The sequence below is a fragment of the Scyliorhinus torazame genome, chromosome 15, assembly GCF_047496885.1.
Source record: "Scyliorhinus torazame isolate Kashiwa2021f chromosome 15, sScyTor2.1, whole genome shotgun sequence".
Taxonomy (NCBI): domain Eukaryota; kingdom Metazoa; phylum Chordata; class Chondrichthyes; order Carcharhiniformes; family Scyliorhinidae; genus Scyliorhinus; species Scyliorhinus torazame.
This window is the reverse complement of record NC_092721.1, coordinates 7,011,560-7,031,974: the sequence shown is the minus strand read 5'-3', so window position 1 is coordinate 7,031,974 and position 20,415 is coordinate 7,011,560. Positions and strand designations below refer to the sequence as shown.

Below are 20,415 nucleotides of genomic sequence, written 5' to 3'. Positions count from 1 at the left end.
TTAATTATCCAATATAGACTGAGGGAAACATAGTCCTCAGGATAAGGATGGCATGGATTTTCTGAAATGCAGGGGAGACCCTCCTTGATCAACGTGTCTCCGGTCCACCAGGAAAGCAGCAGTTATAAAAAAGCAAAATACTGCGGATGCTGAAAATCTGAAATAAAAGCAGGAGGTGCTGGAAATGGTCAGCGGGCCTGGCAGGGTCTGTGGAGAGAGAAACTGAGCTGACCTTTCAGGTCGATGACCTTTACGTCCCGCTGAACCCAGACCTGAAACCTTCCCATCGCAGATGCAGCATGACATGCTGAGTATTTCTGGCATTTTCTGTTTTCACTAAAGGAAACAGCATTGACTCTGAATCTGGGAAATAAAGTATGACAGGTGAATATTTTATGATAGGAAATCATCCAATTAATGCTGACTGTGACCATGGAGTGAGAGAGACCAGACCAAGGGACACCGTTTCAGAATAAGGGAACTGCAGTTTAAGATGGAGGTGAGGAGTAATTCTTTCTCTGAGAGTCGTCAATCTGCGGAATACTCTTCTGCAGTGGGCACTGGAGGCTGCGTCATTAAATTTATTTAAGACTGAGTTAGTCACATTTTTTATAGATAATGGAACCCAGGGTTATGAGGGTTGGGGGTTGGGGGGGGGCGGTGCAGAGAGCAAGGTGGAGCTGAGACCACAATGAGATCAGCCATGAACTTCTCGAATGGCAGAGCAGGCTCCAGCCTCCTCGGGCTAAATGGTCAGTCCTACTCGTCAGGCCTAAGCTCCTCTGTGACATAATTCAGTTTAAATTAATTGTTGCAAAAAGTCTGCAATATATCGAAATTAAAACTACTCAACTTGGTGGGATCTAATTTAAATGATTTAGGAAGTGACCTTGCACAGGTAGATTGTGAAAGATGGCTATAGGGTAAAGCAGTGAGTTTATTCATGGAGGAGTGAGTTCAGGAACAAACCAGACATTCTACTTTGAAAGCAACAGGTAGAACATCCCGAGTTAATGCACCCTGGATGACAAAATAAATGAAAGTTAAAGTAACGCAGAAACATAAGAACATAAGAACTAGGAGCAGGAGTAGGCCATCTGGCCCCTCGAGCCTGCTCCACCATTCAATGAGAACATGGCTGATCTTTTGTGGACTCAGCTCCACTTTCCGGCCCAAACACCATAACCCTTAATCCCTTTATTCTTCAAAAAACTATCTATCTTTATCTTAAAAACATTTAATGAAGGAGCCTCAACGGCTTCACTGGCAAAGAATTCCATAGATTCACAACCCTTTGGGTGAAGAGGTTCCTCCTAAGCTCAGTCCTAAATCTACTTCCCCTTATTTTGAGGCTATGCCCCCTAGTTCTGCTTTCACCCACCAGTGGAAACAACCTGCCCTCATTTATCCTATCTTTTCCCTTCATAATTTTATATGTTTCTATAAGATCCCCCCCGCATCCTTCTAAATTCCAACGAGTACAGTCCCAGTCTACTCAACCTCCCCTCGTAATCCAACCCCTTCAGCTCTGGGATTAACCTAGTGAATCTCCTCTGCACACCCTCCAGTGCCAGTACGTCCTTTCTCAAGTAAGGAGACCAAAACTGAACACAATACTCCAGGTGTGGCCTCACTAACACCTTATACAATTGCAGCATAACCTCCCTAGTCTTAAACTCCATCCCTCTAGCAATGAAGGACAACACTCCATTTGCCTTCTTAATCACCTGTTGCACCTGTAAACCAATGTTTTGCGACTCATGCACTAGCACACCCAAGTCTCTCTGCACGGCAGCATGTTTTAATATTTTATCATTTAAATAATAATCCCTTTTGCTGTTATTCCTATCAAAATGGATAACTTCACATTTGTCAACATTGTATTCCATCTGCCAGACCCTAACCCGTTCACTTAACCTATCCAAATCCCTCTGCAGACTTCCAGTATCCTCTGCACTTTTTGCTTTACCACTCATCTTAGTGTCGTCTGCAAACTTGGACACATTGCACTTGGTCCCCAACTCCAAATCATCTATGTGAATTGTGAACAATTGTGGGCCCAACACTGATCCCTGAGGGACACTACTAGCTACTGATTGTCAACCAGAGAAACACCCATTAATCCCCACTCTTTGCTTTCTATTAATTAACCAATCCTCTATCCATGCTACTATCTTACCCTTAATGCCATGCACCTTTATCTTATGCAGCAACCTTTTGTGTGGCACCTGGTCAAAAGCTTTCTGGAAATCCAGATATACCACATCCATTGTCTTCCCATTATCTACCACACTGGTTATGACAAATGTCGGGAGCAAAATTCAGGTTTAAACCAGGAAAGTACAGGAAGGAATTAATGAAGTACTGGAGGCAAAGAGAGGTTACAAGAAAAGATTATTAAGTGAGAATAAATAGAACCCTAAATCGTTTTGTAAACATACAAGGCTGGATTTTTGTGGAAGTGGAACGACTCAGGAAATATTTATAAAATGGCATGTGGGACCCATCTTTGAGATTCCCACCCCTATTCCTGGTGCAATTTTCACTAGTGTGGAATAAGGTGCGGGTAGTAAGCTTCCACTTTGCACTCCTGACCTGACCAGCTCCATTGTGAGAGGAAGCATTGTCTAGTCCCACTGCAATTTTTCTGGATATGGGCTGGCTTGTCCATGACCCGTGGCTCACAGCCCCTCAGTGGTGTCATGAACCAGAGTCTGGATTTGTACACCGTTAGAAAGCAAAGTTCAGAAGGTTTTACCCATGCCGCCACTCACTCCCAGCATCTCTGCATCCTCTCTATGCCAACCGACGCTCCTTCCAAACATCTTCACTCAGCATGCTACATAACCAACGAGCCTTGCAATGACATTGACAAATGTAGAACTGCTAAGAAAAACATCCATTCAGAAATATTCATTGACAAAAACAGCTGTTCCTACAACCCTGTAAAATTGTCGATCAGATAAACCAAGTGTTAGTAGCAGAGGCTTCAAACACTTCACACTTTTTTAACCTGTCCAAATAAATATTGAAACATTGACAAAAAGGATCACAGGACAACTTACTGTGAACACTTAAAAGTGTCAGTCATTGAGAGTGAAAAGTTCACATCATCCCTGTGCTTTCCGAGCCCGGTGGCACCCACAGGATGTTTTACCAGCTACCTCCAATCGCATTTGGTTTTGATGTTTTAAGTTCCAGTTGAGATTCAGGTTTAATTTGGTGCAGTATCCCTTTCAGGAGCTGCAATTTAATTTATCCCTCAATGTGTTGATTTAGTTTATTTGGTTACCTTAAAGAAACACAATCAACGCCGAACCCATTGTTTCACTGGTCTGGGTGCTTAGCTAATCATAGATAATGAGGACCAGGATATTCCGCCTGTTCCTATGTTCCATTGAAAGAGAATTTTAAAAAGCGCTCAGCAAGTGTTCGTCCCAGATTCATCCCCATTCCCACAAGAATGCCCCACTGGTGAAATAATGAACAACTATGGGTCTGCAAGGAAGTAAAGGGATTGAAACCATGTATTCTGTCCTTATTTTTAATTAATCCTTAGATTTTGTTTGCCTTTTGAAATAGATTTTCCCCCTCAGGCGGACAGGGAAGAACCCATGGCACTATTTGAGTAAGGGTAGGGGAATCATCCCTGGCCAATAGCCACCCCTCAACCAACATCACAAAAGAACAACTTGTATGGCCATTGCTGTTTGTGGAATCTTGCTGTGCATACATTGGTTGCTGTGTTTCCAACGTCAATGACGGCACTTCAAAAAGTGCTTCATTGGCAGGAAAGTACTCTGAGGTTGTGCTTTGGAAAAGCAAGTCCTTTTATTAAACACTAAACGTATTAATTAAAACTCGACAAACCATCATGATGAAGAGAGAAGAGAAGCTCAATGAAATCATTCAAAATATTTTTGAAAATGCTTTCATCTGACATTTAATAACAAAGTGAACCAGAGCACAGAATGACAAGTAAGCCCTGGAAATTTCCTCAGAGCGGGGCACTTTTCTGATTCCGTAACGTTGGCAGAATCGCCGCGATTGAGTGTAAACCGGGCTTGATCACTGAAATGATGGCAGACAATTGTCACTCCCTGAAGAATTTTATATAAACCTGCATTTCTACAGCACCTTACACGGCAGCAAAGCCACTTTACTGCCAATGAATTATTTTTTGAACTGTAGACACTGTTGTAGTGTCGGAAATGTGGCAGCCAATTTGTGCACAGCAAGATCCCACAATTAGCAATGAGATAAATTAAATGGTACTCTAACTTAGCGATGTTGGGTGAGGGATAAATATTGTCCAAAACCCCAAGCAAGAACTGTCCTCTTCAAAATAATGCCATGTAATCCATTACATCCTAGAAAGACAGCGGGCGCGATTTAGTTCCCATGTTGTGCCCAACGCAGATCCAGGCACAACGGGTGAATTGCACGAGAGTCCCAAATGGGTCTCCACGCCGGGCCGATCATGAGTCACCTGACTTGCTCCGCCCGGTGCGATCTGTATCACGCCATCTCTGGGCTAGATCCAGACCCGAATATTTAAATGAGCCCAAATATCTGGATGCCAAATGAACCTGGTGCCCTGGAGTCAATGCTGCGCCTCAGAGACTTCGTCAAGGTGCCTTTTAGCACTGGTTTCCATAAACGCGGACCTGGCATGTCGGCACCTGGGGCAGGTCACGCAGGCCATTACTGACCCCTGGAGTAGCGAGGACATGGCAGAGTCGTACCCTGGCACTCCCCCTGGCATCTGGGCACCTAGCTCTAGTCTGGCACCCTAGCAGAACCACCTGGACACCCTGGCACTGCCAGGGTTCCTGAAAGGTAATGTCAGGGTGGCAGTGCCAAGGTCTCAGGATGCTAGGTTGGCTGTGCCAGGGGTCAGGTCCAGAGGGGTTTTGCTCATCAGATCACGGGTGAAGGGGGGATTCGAAGGCCCCAGAAAAGCTTGAGGTGGGGGGGGGGGGGGGGGGGGGGGGGGGGGGCTGAAAGCAAGAGGGCTGAAAAGTGGGGGTCTAGAGATCGGGGCAGCCTTCCAAAATGACTCCCTCCTCGCCAGGGCAGGACGGCTGTTTAAGTGCGATCTCAGCGGGGAGAATCTTCCCGGGGCCCCAAAAAAACGGCAAAGTGCCAGTGAATAGCGGCGTGAATCTCGGTGTGGCAGCCACCGAGAATCACCCCCCAAAAGCACCCAAAAGCGAACTTTAACTTTTGTCTGCTGAATCGCACCCAGCCTCTCTGGCAGTACAGCACTCCCTCAGCGCTTACACTGAAGTGTCAGCCTAGAATTTGTGCTTGGGGTCACTGGACTGGGACCAAAACACACGATCTGATGAATGTAAGAGGCAAGGGCTGGGATTCTCCGAAATCCCGGCCAAGTATTGACGGCGGCATTAAAACCGGCGCGAGCGACGGCGGCGTCAACGGGCCTCCAGGCCCAGGCGTTCACCCCTTCTTCGGGGGCTAGTACGCCGCCGGAGTGCTGTCTGCTCGAAAGCCGGCGTGACACGGCTGGCATGAGACGGCACATGCGCGTGGGTTGCCGTCTCCGCGCCAGCCCCTGGGTAATATGGCGCAGCCCTACAGGGGACTGGCGCGGAGGAACATAGGTCCCCCCACGGAATTGCCCGCCCGCCGATCGGTAGGCCACAATCGCGGGCCTGGCCACCGTGGAGGCCCCCCCCCCCGGAGTCGGATCCCCCTGACCCCCCCACACCAGGACAGCCCTCGCAGCCAGAACTCCGAGGTCCCGCCGGGTGGGACCATATGTAAACCACGCCGGCGGAACTCGGTCTGTCGAGCGTGGAGGATCGCCGTGGGGGCTGCTTTCTACGGCCCCCGACTGGCGCGGCAGCGACCGCGCGGGCTGGCGTCGGAGCGGAGTGGCGCGATTCTCCCGCCCCCCCCCGGCGATTTTCCGACCTATGCGGGAACAGAGAATCCTGGCCAAGATTTCTGATTAACAAAAACACAAAGGGTCCTGGGGACAGTGGGTGCCAAAGGTTTCAAAGTGTCTGATCAGTCATGATGGTGCTAAACGGCGGGGCAGGCTCGATGGGTGAATGACCCACTCTGTTTGTTAAAAGTGCTTTCCATGGCTGTGACCTTGAAAACATGGAGCTTACTTTGCGGATGTTCCCAGAATGGTGCAATTTTCACACTTTGGTTATTGAATGTTGCCTGTGGCAATGCTCCCGATTCCTGGCTGCACACAGAGCGATTGTACCTTTGTTACCTGATTCCATTTGCCGAGTACATTATTTTTAAAATATAAATTTAGAGTACCTAATTATTCTTTTTCCAATTAAGGGGCACTTTAGCGTGGCCAATCCACCTACCCTGCACAACTTTTTGGGTTGTGGGGGTGAAACGCACGCAGACACGGGGAGAATGTGCAAACTGATACATGAAAATCAGTACCGAGAGAGAAGATACAGGCTGCAACTTTGATTGAACACTTATGGGATAATTTAAAGGTTATATTTGATGATAGCAAATAAACTATTGTCAAAGATATCATAATTCAGCAACCAAGTAGCCTCTGGCTATTCCCTTCATGATTTAGCCTGTACCCTTGATTCCAAAGTAGTGATAAATAATCTATTCCCTAGTCATTCAATATTCTCCTAATTTGTCACGACTCCAATTTCTTTGTCTGGGTTCCTTGCAATTTTCTTAGAAAAGCCTATCTCACAAACCAGATAACAATTGATGCTTTCAATTACTCTGCCTGGCTTCCTCAAACTGTCTGGGATGAAATCATGGTGCCAACACAAATAACCAACCAGCATTTATATAGTGCCTTTAACATCGTGAAATGTCCCAAATTAAATCTGACATCAAGCCACATCGGGTGATATTGGGACGGATGACCAAAAGCTTGATTACAGAGGTATGTTTTAAGGAGTGTATTAAAGGGACAGAAAGAGATAGAGAGGTTTAGGGAAGGACTTCCAGAGTCTTGGCAAGTGCTTGCACGGCTGCCAATGGTGGAGTGATTAATGGAACATGTAGGGAGGTTGGGCTCTCATGAGCCAATTACACTGCTGACAGATACAGATCATGTGTGCTTCCCTCTTCAGATCACTGCATTTTGAGTAGCTCGCTGAAAACACAAGTGAGAGTGTACGGATGGCTGCTGGTGTGGGAGGGCAGGGATTCTTTCTTTTTCTTTTAAAAAAAAAATTTAGAGTACCCAATCCATTTTTTCCTTTTAAGGGGCAATTTAGCGTGGCCAATCCACTGAACCTGCACATCTTTGGGTTGTGGGGGCGAAACCCACGCAGACACGAGGAGAATGTGCAAACTCCACATGGACAGAGACCCAGGGCCGGGATTCGAACCGGGTCCTCAGCGCCGTGAGGCAGCAATGCTAACGATTGTGCCACGTGCCGCCCCTTTGAAATTTAACAGCTGAAAAGCCAAGTCCCTATCTATCTCCTAATGCAAATTTTAAAACCTAAACTATTTACCTATAAATCCACTTCACCTCGGCCTTATTACAAAATGACATCCACCCTCACACTTTGCAATCTACCAAGAACTCGGCACTCCTTCAATTTGGGTCTTTTATGTATCCCTGATTTTAATTGCTCCATCGCTGACAACTTTCAGTTAGCTGGGCCAAAGCTCTCAAATTCCCTTCCTAAATCTCACAGCTTATCTCTCTGTCCTCCTTAAAGAAACTCCTTAATATCTATATCTCTGATCAACCTTTTGGACACCTTTGGCGCAGTTTTCCGGCTACATTGTGCCTAGAGCCAATCCCGCTTGACCCAGTGAATAGCGAGGAGCCTAAAACTGGGTATCATACCCGGCGCCGAACCAATTGCGATGCTCCTAGTTTCATAGATAGAATTTACAGTGCAGAAGGAAGCCATTCGGCCCATTGAGTCTGCACCGGCTCTTGGAAAGAGCCCCCTACCCAAACCCGCAACTCCACCCTATCCCATAACCCAGTAACCCCACCCAACACTAAGGCCAATTTTGGACACTAAGGGCAATTTATCATGGCCAATCCACCTAACCTGCACATCTTTGGACTGTGGGAGGAAACCGGAGCACCCGGAGGAAACCCTCGCAGACACGGGGAGAACGTGGAGACCCCGCACAGACAGTCACCCAAGCCGGGAATCGAACCTGGGACCCTGGCGCTGTGAAGCAAGTATGCTAACCACAATGCTACCGTGCCGCCCTGCGATGCCTGACGCGATCTCTATCCTGTCCTTGATGGGCGAAATCTAACATCCGTGCTGTCTGGATGCAACGGGTAAATCTCGCGAGAGGCCCCTTGTGGGTTTTACCCGGCTCGCTTCGTTCTACGAGATCTAACGTGACCTCGTGAAATATTGCGACCTGGATCCTGCCTACAATGGGTGGACGGAAATCTGCATATTCAAATGTCTCGTAGGGCATATTTCGATGTGCACTCGCTGGAGTTACCCGAGGCGCGGGATCTAACCCCCGTGCCTCGGCGAAGCCGAGCGAGAACCGGTTAGCACAGGTCACCACCAATGTGGACCAGGTGTATCGGCACTTGGGAGGGACTTCCAGATAATCGGGGGCCCCTGGGTGCTTGAGCTCTGGACAGGGTGGTTCCCTGGCACCCCTGATGCCATCCAGGAACCCTGGCACTGCAGGCTCAGTTATGGTCTCCTGTCTGTGGTGAAGCTCACCTTGCAGCTTGGGCACTTTGCAGCTCGGGCACCTCGCAGTCCGGGCACCTCGCAGCTCGGGCACCTCGCAGCTCGGGCACTTTGCAGCTCGGGCACCTCGCAGCTCGGGCACCTCGCAGCTCGGGCACCTCGCAGCTCGGGCACCTCGCAGTCCGGGCACCTCGCAGCTCGGGCACCTCGCAGCTCGGGCACCTCGCAGCTCGGGCACCTCGCAGCTCGGGCACCTCGCAGTCCGGGCACCTCGCAGCTCGGGCACCTCGCAGCTCGGGCACCTTGCAGCTCGGGCTCTCAAGATCCCAGCAAGGTGAGGAGCTCACGTCCATTCTGGGCTGTTTGCCGTCGGTTGCACTCAGAGGCAGTGATGAAGAATGGGAGGACGGTGGTTGCCTCCAAGTGGACGTGACTCTCATCCTCCATCCTCCCGGGTGAATGGTCATGGCTGACAGATCGTGCGGTTAGTGTTTCTATACAGTCGCAGCAATGGTCTCCATAGGGTCTAGGGTAGTGGAGGAAAGTGTGAAAGTGTCTGCCTGAGGATTCTTGCACATTACTGTCATCAGCCTGGTCAAAGAACAATGTCTCCATGTGCAGAGCTGTATGAACAGGAAGAATAACCATCTCTGCTCGTTCTGGATGTCCTTTTCCTGGAAGGATTGAGGTGAGGGTGCCATGTCCAGACCGAGGCCAGGTTAGGGGTTTAGCACTGGCCTGCTTGCTTTGAGATAGAAAGAAGCTTGTAAAGGCCACGCTACTAAATGTTCATATGTGTACTGAGGCATTGAAGATTCAGGCTGAAGGCAACCCTGCCTTGAGAATGGCTCTCATCCAGGTGAGGAGAAAGAGAGCCCATTGTTGGTTAGCTCAGGGCCATGAGGAGAAAGGGTCTGAGCAGCAAGAGGCAGCGGGGCCTCTATAAGGTCAAGAGACTGACAGATATGGAACACTGCAACGCTAAGTATTGGCCGGACAATGGTTGCTCCACCAGTGGAGCCCTTGTCTAGAGATGAGCCAGAGGTTGTGTCAGAGGGGCAGCACGGTGGCACAGTGGTTAGCACTGCTGCCTCACGGCGCCGAGGTCCCGGGTTCGATCCCGACTCTGGGTCACTGTCCGTGTGGAGTTTGCACATTCTCCCCGTGTCTGCGTGGGTCTCACCCCCACAACACAAAGATGTGCAGGGTAGGTGGATTGGCCGCGCGCTAAATTGCCCCTTAATTGGAAAAAATGAATTGGGTACTCTAAATTTATTTTAAAAAAGAAAAAAAGAGGTAGTGTCAGAGGCGCCCTCCTCTGTCCCGGGATGTGGTTGCTCACGTCTGCCAGCTTCTCCAATACAAGCAGCCGCTGCAAAGATCTGGAGGAGTAATGTGGGGCCGCTGACCTGCAGGAGTGAATGTCTGTCCCAGTGCCTGACTCTGAGACAGATCTCTGACCACATGAGGTAACAGTGGGGCAGGAGACTTCCCGCCTGTCTCCTCCGAGCTCCTCATGGGTGCATAATTAATAATGAGCTCAGAAGAGAAGACTGTGCATCTACACCTATCCCGCCGTGTTGTGGGAACCATGTTCACGATCTGACTCACCACCAGACTCACTCTCTATTTTTTAAAATTTAGAGTACCCAATATTTTTTCCAATTAAGGGGCAATTTAGCGTGGCCAATCCACCTACCCTGCACATCTTTGGTTTGTGGGGGTGAGACCTGTTGTGTTGGGCGCTCTGGATCCGTGGAACACATATAGGTCACCAACACTTGAAATAGTGCAACACTATTTTATTGAATCATTAACTGTTTAACATACTCTCACTGTGGGTAAATACGATACTAGCTTAAACTAAAGACCTTTGCCTTGTCCTAACCAGTCGATGCACTCAGCACATGGTGAATGTCTGTGTTACAGGCTGTGAGCTCTGTCCTCCTAGCTAGCTGCGACTCGAATGCGCGGGAACTCTGATGCCCCCTGTCTTTATAGTGCGTGTGCTCTAACTGGTGATTGGCTGCGGTGTTGTGTGTGTTGATTGGTCCCACTGTATGTCCATCAGTGTGTGTCTGCACCATGATATACTGGTGTATATTATGACATACCCCCTTTTATAAAAGAATGTACATGTGTGGCAATAAACAGTGTATGGTGAGAATGTCCCTAACTACATGTGTGCGAAAGACATATTTACAGGACTATGTACATGAGAACTAAGCTATTTACATGGGAAGGTGCCTGGTGCAGAAAAACAGTATGCAACAAGAATAATGAGATGAACATTACATACAAACCATGTAAACGATCAAACGGAAGAACAGAACAATTCAGAAAGTCTATAAGTCCACAAAGTTCACAAATTAAGTCTCTGAGGTGGGCGACGAATTCCGGTTGACCGCGGGTGGGTCGGGAGCCGCCGGCTGAGGAGCGGGCTGGACTGCGTCAGAGTGAGGAGGATGCAGAGGGATCTCTGCATAGTCCATGGCAGGGTCAGCAGGAGGGCGAGGCAACCGTGGAGGATCACGTAGCGAGCGTGAAACGAGACGAAGGGCGCGTCGATTGCGGCGCAGAATGGAGCCATCCGGTAGACGAACCAGGAACGAGCGGGGGGGCCACCTGCCGAAGGACAACAGCAGTTGCAGACCAGCCACCATCCGGAAGATGGATGCGGACGTTGTCATCTGGAGCCAGAGCAGGGAGATCAGCTGCTCGGGAGTCATGAGCCGCCTTGTGCTGTGCAGGAGACAGCTGCATCCGTCGAAGGACTGGAACGTGGTCGAGGTCTGGGACGTGAATGGACGGCACCGTCGTCCTCAGGGTGCAACCCATGAGCAGCTGGGCTGGCAACAGGCCAGTGGACAGTGGGGCGGAGCGATAGGCCAGCAGGGTGAGGTAGAAATCAGACCCAGCATCGGCAGCCTTGCAGAGGAGCCGTTTGACTAAGTGGATGCCCTTCTCCGCTTTGCCGTTGGATTGGGGGTTCAGGGGACAGGATGTCACATGCACAAAGTTGTACCACCTGGTAAAGTTGGACCAATCCTGGCTTGCGAAGCAGGGGCCATTGTCCGACATAACCGTGAGTGGGATGCCGTGTCGAGGAAAGGTGTCCTTACAGGCACGGATGACTGCAGACGATCTGATATCGTGCAACCGTATCACCTCCGGGTAATTTGAAAAGTAGTCCACGATCAGGACATAGTCTCTACCCAGCGCGTGGAACAGGTCGATGCCCACCTTGGTCCATGGTGACGTGACCAACTCATGGGGCTGCAGGGTCTCACGTGGTTGGGCCGGCTGGAAGCACTGACAAGTGGGGCAGTTGAGCACTGTGTTGGCTATGTCCTCATTAATGCCGGGCCAGTACACTGCCTCTCGTCGGCGGCACTTTTCCACGCCAAGATGGCCCTCGTGTAGCTGTTCCAGGACGAGCTGGTGCATGCTATGCGGGTTGACAATGCGGTCCAGTTTCAGAAGAACCCTGTCTACTACCGCCAGATCATCTCTGACGGTATAGAACTGAGGGCATTGGCCCTTGAGCCACCCGTCCGTTAGGTGGCGCATGACACGCTGTAGCAAAGGGTCAGCTGCCGTCTCGCGGCGAATTTGGACGAGGCGTTCATTCGTGGCAGGTAGATTGGAGGCCACGAATGCCACATGGGCATCAACCTGGCAGATGAATCCCGCTGGGTCACATGGAGTGTTGACTGCCCTGGAGAGAGCGTCGGCAATGATGAGGTCTTTGCCTGGGGTGTATACCAGCTGGAAGTCATATCGCCGGAGCTTGAGAAGAATACGCTGGAGGCAAGGCGTCATGTCGTTCAAGTCTTTCTGTATTATATTGACCAGCGGGCGATGGTCGGTCTTGACGGTGAATTGAGGAAGTCCGTACACATAATTGTGAAATTTAACCACACCGGTCAGAAGGCCCAGGCACTCCTTTTCTATCTGCGCGTAGCGCTGATCCGTGGGGGCCATGGCGCGTGACGCATATGCAACGGGGGCCCATGATGAGGCCTCATCGCATTGCAGGAGCACTGCCCCAATGCCGGATTGGCTGGCATCGGTCGAAATTTTGGTCTCTTTTGCTGGATCGAAAAAAGCTCAGACCGGGGCCGTGGTGAGTTTGGTTTTGAGTTCTCTCCATTCGCGCTCGTGGGCAGGGAGCCATTGGAAGTCTGTCGTCTTCCTGACCAGGTTCCTGAGAGCCGTGGTATGAGAGGCGAGGTTAGGGATGAACTTGCCTAAAAGGTTGACCATGCCCAGAAATCGGAGGACCGCCTTCTTGTCCTCTGGCGTTTTCATGGCTGTGATAGCAGCCACCTTGTCCGCATCCGGCCGCACACCCAACTGGGAGATGTGGTCCCCGAGGAACTTGAGTTCCGTCTGGCCGAAGGAGCATTTGGCCCCGTTGAGTTCTGCTCCCATGTATCAGAGGCAGAACTGCCGTACTCTAACCTCAACTCTCTGTCAGGACTCTCAGTACCCAAGGTACTTCCAGAAATACTGCCGGTTCTTATTCCAGGAGCACTGTGATGTGCCAGCCTTTTAAAATTGTTTGTGCCCAGAACAGTGACAAAGATTGCTGCTGATGACTAACCCCATAGTGGGTAGGGCAGGAGTGTGAACAAATAGCGTGTTTGAAACCTATTCAATATTTATTTGGCAAGCAGTAAAGAGTTAAGAATGTAACAGACTGACAGTGCAGTGTTACTGGGAATGCACACCAAGTCATATCGGGGAAGATGGATGATTTGCACATTTTCTTTACCATTTCCTGCGTCGAGAATTGTTTGCACTGTGAGTCCCGCTGGGTCCTGTGGTGATGTGGGATGAGAAGTGGTTTCTTGTGAGTTGAAATGATATCAAAAAAGCCCTATGTGATTAGGACAGACCTGTCAGTGGGAGAGTGTGTGAGAGAGAGAGAGAGAGACGGATGTTTTTCCAGATGTTGATCCCGGCTTCAAGTACTGAAATTCGCTGAGCAATTTGCGAAGCAGGAGGCTGTTTGATAGAGGTCCAGTACAGCTCAAGCACTGACATCCTCTCCCTTTCTAAAAATAGATCATGCGGAAATTGAACAAACACATTTACACATGCCCCTGTTTTTAAATGAAGAACTGACAAAGGAACTTCATAAAAATGCACTTTGAACAAAACAGATGGAAACATCTAAACAGAAACCTGGAAAAGTCAGTGTGTCTCAGACATTCTACAGGAATGCCCCAGGCAGCCTTCTCCTAGGGGTTATGTCCATTGAGGACACAGAGATTCTTCATGACTGGAACTGATGGGGAAAGTCTATTTTATAGTCTAGCTCAGTCTAAGGGGCAGACATTGGTATCGGGAGTTGGTGTAAAACAGACACCCATTATACACTGTCTGATGGTCAACCTCGCTTCAGTCAATGGAATTATAATGGAAAATGTTCCTTATTAGTTCAGGGGTACCGGGCAAAATTCTCCGCCAATCGCCACCAGTAACGGGATTCCCGATGCAGCGGAGAATTGGGCGTCGGGGGGGAAAAACGGGTTTGGTGCCCATTCTGATGCTCCGGCCTCCTGGTTGTCAGCCGCAGAACCTTGCTACAGGGCCCTCGGGAATCCCCTATAACCCTCACCATGCATAAATTCACATGGCGAAGGATAGTGAACTGCTTCCTGATCTGCGCTCCCAGGGGCGTGAGCCTAGGTGGCGTGCTCTTTCAGAGTGTTGGTGCCCACCTGATGGGCTGAATGGCCTCCGTCTGCACTGTAGAAAAAAAGATAATTGTTATCCTTTGTTTCAATTTATATGAAACCTAACTGTATTTAGAAATGGCCCCTCAGGGACCAGTACAAGGCATGCAAAGTTATTTCTCATATTCAAAACTCGGAAAAGGTATTAACTTCAGCACCAAATGGCAGGTAATTAAAGTAACTGCTATCTCTACATCAAGACTCATAAATTGCCGTAGGCATTTTTCCAATACTCTGCTGAACCTGCTGCTTAACTTGGCACATAACATTTCCTGTTTTGCTCAGAATCACACAGAGAACACAGCACGCACAGACAGGCCATTCAGCCCCTCTAATCCCTTCCATCAAACACTTCAGCCATGATTAATTTATAACCTAACAACCTCTGACTCACCTTGTCTCCATAACCTGAAATCCCCATACCCAGTGAAATATCGATCAATCTCCGTTTTGAAATTTTCAATTGACATCCACATCAAGAATAGGGGAGAAAGTTCCCTATTTCCCAACCCCTTTGTGTGAAGAAATGCTTCCTGACATCACCCCTGAGTTATCTACCTCTGATTTTGAGGATATGTCCTCACAGTTCTGGGCTGTCCTACCCGAGGAAATAGCTCCAAGGTCAGCGTGAAACCCGATCTGGACATCTCGCGAGATGCTCCACTCCCATCGTCGAACCCACCTGACCAAAAGGGGAGCGGACAATCCCGGAGAAGGCTCTGGAGTTCAGAGATGAGGGAAACAGAAATAACCTCACTTATGGATTGAGAATGCAGTTAATGTGCCCGATCTGGTCGCTCGGCTGGTGTGTGTTTGAGTCATCAACTGGACAAAGTCAACCCCCTTCATCCTTCAGAGTGACACACTTTCAGTGTGTATGAGACACTCAATGACGGCGGATATGGAACAAACTTTATTGACCTTAGTGAATAGACTACCAGAGAGTGGCTTTTGGCCTCTGCTTCTATGCGTCAAGCCCTCCAAATGCCTGTTGAAAGCTATGCTCCTTTATATACACTGCGGTTTACATCAAATATGCATGTCACAGAGAAACCTGCATCACATTCCTCTTTGTGAATCCTTTGAAAACAGTCTATTCAGCTGCTGTTTACTCCAAAACTGCTTCCATCACAAAAGACTTCCTGACTTAACTGTTTCTGAATCCTTTAAATAATAGGCTTTTTAACCATTATCTTACCAAACTATAGTTAATGGGTCTCTCTACCTCGATTTGATGCCTCAGATTTCGTTCCAGTCACTTATTTTCTTGCAGAAGCATTTGTCTTAGACAATGCTCAGACATCTGGAGCAGAAGACAAGCCATGGTTTCTTCCCAGGCCACTTTTGAAGCCAGCCCATTTATACTGGAGAGTCTGTTCCTCCAATGCAGCAGGTCGTTTAATTATTAACTTGACAAGATGTCCAAGTTACAAATGCCCATCAGACAGATGTGTTTAAGTTGGCCGCTGAGCAGATGTGTGTGAGTTGGAGCCCGAAGCTGCCCGTATTGTGGGATTTTAGTATTGTGGCCCTTGGGTTGCCTGTAGGAGTCAGTGGGACTTTTAAATAAATGGTTCTTTGTGAAAGAAAGGTATGTCGAATATGTGTTGACTATTTTTATTCAATGCGGAGATTCCTGATTCAGTGTCTTCAGGTTCCTTTCCTCCCTGTTCGTTATTTGTCCTCTGCCTCATCCTGTTGACATGGCAGCTTTGAAGGAAATCCAACTGATGCCTTAATGTTGAAGATTGTATTTGGATTGGATTGGATTTGTTTATTGTCACGTGTACCGAGGTACAGTGAAATGTATTTTTCTGCGAGCAGCTCAACAGATCATTAAATACATGGGAAGAAAAGGGAATAAAAGAAAATACATAATAGGGCAACACAAGGTACACAATGTAACTACATATCACCGGCATCGGGTGAAGCATACAGGGTGTAGTGTTAATGTGGTCAGTCCATAAGAGGGTCATTTAGGAGCCTGGTGACAGTGGGGAAGAAGCTGTTTTTGAGTCTTTCTGTATCTCCTGCCCGACGGAAGAAGTTGGAAGAGTGAGTAAGCCGGGTGGGAGGGGTCTTTGATTATGATGTTTGAAATTACCTGTGCTTATCCCCCTTCAAGGGGTTGGTCTTTCCTCTGTGCGATCAGACAGGATTAATGACTCAAATGTGTTTTATTGTTAAAGTCAGGGGCGGGATTCTCCGCCCCCCTGCCGTGTCGGAGAATCTCCGGAGGCTGGCGTGAATCCCGCCCCCACTGGGTCCCGAATTCTCCGCCACCAGAGATTTGGCGGGGGCGGGAATCGCGCCGGTTGGCCGCCCCCCCCCGGCGATTCTCCGCCCCGCGATGGGCCGAAGTACCGCCGCTGTCAACCCTCTCCCGCCGGCGTGGATTAAACCACCTACCTTACCAGCGGGAGCAGGTAGCGCGGGGGCAGGCTCCGGGGTCCCGGGAGGGGCGTGGGGTGATCTGGCCCCGGGGGGTGTCCCCGCGGTGGCCTGGCCCGCGATAGGGGCCCACCGATCCGCGGGCGGGCCTGTGCCGTGGAGGCACTCTTTTTCTTCCGCCTTCGCCATGGTCTTCACCATGGCGGAGGCGGAAGAGACCCCCTCCCCTGCGCATGCGCGGGGATGACATCAGCAGCTGCTGACGCTCCCGCGCATGCGCGGATTTCCGCCGACCGGCGAAGACCGTTCGGCCCCGGCTGGCGTGGCGCCAAAGGCCGTCCAGGCCAGCCAGCGGAGCGCCAGCCATTCCGGCGCGGGCCTAGCCCCTCAAGGTGAGGGCTTGGCCCCTAAAGATGCGGAGAAATCCGCACCTTTGGGGCGGCCCGACGCCGGAGTGGTTCCCGCCACTCCATCCCGCCGGGACCCCCCGCCCCGTCGGGTAGGGGAGAATCTCGCCCATGAACTCGGTTGTGGAAATACCAGTTAGGAAATTTTAGGAGTTTATGCACCTGAGTTTAAACAGGTGAAAAACTTTCTCTCCAATGTGGATCTTTGTGTAAATTCCAGAAAGAATTGTGCGTGCTTAAGGTTTCTGTTTCAAAGGGTGAACGACTGCTGATTTCGGTCTAGCTTTTGTTGGCTGTCCTGATTATTTTATTTATTCCTTCGTAGGATGTGTGCTTCACTGGGCTGGGCCAGCATTGGTTGCCCGTCCCTAATTGCCCTTGAACTGAGTGACTCGCTCGGCCATTTCAGAGGGCAGTTCGGAGTCACCCACATTGCTGTGGGTCTGGAGTCAGATGTAGGCCAGGCCGGGCATTACCTTTCCTCAAGGACATTCGTGATCCAGATGGGGGTTTAGGACAATCGACAATAGTTTTATGGTCATCGTTACTAAGACTAGTGTTCATTCCAGATTTTATTAATTGAATTTAAATTCCACCAGCTGCCATGCCGGGATTTGAACCCCTGTCCCCCGAGCATCAGTCTGGGGCTGTGGATCACTAGTCCAGTCCCGATAATCATTGCTGCGAAGCACCTCGGGACATTTTACTACATTGCTTTGTTCAACTTGGATGATCCATAAAGACATGATCACGCTCCAGGCAAGAGTGTGGGGTCTTGCTCTGTACTTTCACAGATGCCACACATTGTCCTTCCAGTGGCTGAGGTGTGCCTCGTGGCTCTGTTACAGATTTATTGTACTTTCAGCCACTTGCTCTCACTATTAGAGTTACAGTATAGAAATGGCCTATTCAGCCCAGTGTGGTTAATGTTGATGCTCCTCATCAGCAGTATCCAGATCTATCTCTGTTCCTTTAACCCCCTCCCCTTCAACCACCTATTGAACCTATCAGTAAACATTGACGTGGTCTTTGCTTTCGTCACTAATCTTGTTTATGAATTTCGCAGCCTCACAGCTGTGTGTGAAATAAAGGTTTCTTCATTCCTCTGCACTAATATCCTGTCAGCCCAGGCCCAGGGAAGTCTGCTTCTATCTAGTTTGTCCCGTCCTTTTAGAATCGGTGGGCTAGACAGCTGGTTTATGGTGCAGAACAAGGCCAGCAGCGGGGGTTCAATTCCCGAACCAGCTGAGAATTCTGAATTCTCCTCTGTGTACCCGAACAGGCGCCTGAGTGTGGCGACTAGGGGCTTTTCACACCAACTTCATTGCAGTGTTAATGTCAGCCTACTTGTGACAATAAAAGGTTATTTATATTTATTAATTTAATTGTCAGCACCAATATCTGATTAAAAGCGAAATACTGCACGTGCTGGAAATCTGGAATAAAAACAAAAGGAAAATGGTGGGAATTCTCAGGCGGACTGGGAGCGTCTGGGGAGACAGAAACAGAGACAGCGTTTCGGGGTGATACCCTGCCATTGTTCGTCTGTTCTGATGAAAGGTAAACAAACTGAAACATTAACACTGGCCGCGATTTAACGTGCAAAGACAGAGTCCTGTTCTGGGTGCAGCGCCGGGAATGACCCCGCTATCAAACGGGGCTCTTGCCTTCTTTGGCCTTGAATGCCCCGCCGGGGTCACACTGACCTTGTTTCCTGCACTGGCGAGCTCAGCGGATAGCGATTACGTCGCCATTTTAAAATGCTGCGCTGACCTTTCGACCACCCTCGGACACCACACTGCGGCCTCCGGACCCCCGCCCCCAACTGTCCCAACTTACCTCTTGCAGGGTCTTCGAGCCCCCTCCCCCCCACCTCTTAACGGCAGGGCACCCTCCCTGGCCTGAACGCTGGCACGTGCAACCTGGCACCTGGGAACCTTGACACTGTCAGCTTGGCACCACCTGCCAAGGTGCCCGGGTAGCAGCAGCCGTGTCAGAGCCCAACCACCCGGGGGCCTCCAATGGCCCGGGGGCTTCCTCTCCAGATGCCCTCACGGATGGTCCATATTTGTGTGAACCGGTGCTAAAATCGCCATGGCGATGTCTCCCAGGCCTGGGCGTTCGTTCCCAAGTCTCGGAAGAATTGGGTGCTGACGTAGAACTGCATACAGTGCAGAAGGAGGCCATTCGGCCCATCGAGTCTGCACCAACCCACTTAAGCCCTCGCTTCCACCCAATCCCCGTAACCCAATAACCCCTCCTAATCATTTTGGTCACTAAGGGCAATTTAGCACGGCCAATCCACCTAACCTGCACATCTTTGGACTGTGGGAGGAAACCGGAGCACCCGGAGGAAACCCACGCAGACACGGGGAGAACGTGCAAACTCCGCACAGACAGTGACCCAAGCCGGGAATCGAACCTGGGACCCTGGCGCTGTGAAGCAACTGTGCTAGCCACTTGTGCTACCGTGCTGACATATTTAAATGAACCTCATGGCTCACTTAAATATGGTAATCTGGATCTCCAGCGAGGGCGAGATCCAAATCGCGAAGTGTCATGGGATCTCATTAGATCTCGCAAGCTGTTCCGAGCATTGTGAAGCTCCTGAGAAGCCTCTCGCGAGATTTAACGTCCTTGTCGCGTCACCGAGCCGGGCGCGATGAGGCTGATTGATCGCGGCCTCGTTTTCTCTCTCCACAGATGCTGTCAAGCCTGGACATTCCTACACGTTTCTGTTATCTCTTAATGTTGTAGCACAAACGACTGCTTTATGTGAAAATGGTCATCAACACTTGTCGGACCAATTGGAAGCTTTCTGTTGCGTCATTCTATGATGAGGTTTCTTTCATTTGTATTAAGATTCAAAATCTCTTTTTCTTTATTTGGTTCAGTTTAACACTGAGTTTCACTTTGTATCAAACCCCCTTTTAGGGGATTTGCTTTGCAGGTCAACATTGCATCTATTTGGAGCACTGCCTTTGGCACATCTTCCAATGGTCTGTTTGAATTGGGAGTGCAGGATCTGGCACGGGCCTCTCACACTCACTTTTGTTTCCGCTGTGGGATGCTTCCAAGTGCTGACTCTATCTTTGTTACTTTCCCATCACGTGTAACCGATCGGATTGTGAAGATTAACATCAGCTTTTCAAATCAGGAGGTATGCCATTAATTTAAATGCTGGGATTCACCCGGGGATCTGTCTTTCATGCA

At 49.6% G+C, this 20,415-nt stretch overlaps 1 protein-coding gene across 2 annotated transcripts in view; it reads left to right on the top strand.

The window, feature by feature from the left end:
• Window positions 1–20,415, top strand: part of rasa3 (RAS p21 protein activator 3) — a 270,301-nt gene that overhangs the window by 68,992 nt on the left and 180,894 nt on the right. The window contains exon 1 of one of the 2 annotated variants that reach the window (XM_072476017.1): window positions 403–499. The exons of the other annotated variant lie outside the window; for it this stretch is intronic. The gene's annotated coding sequence lies outside the window, so the exon portion shown is untranslated. Of the gene's footprint in view, window positions 1–402; window positions 500–20,415 lie in introns of those variants that run through there. 2 annotated transcript variants of the gene reach the window in all.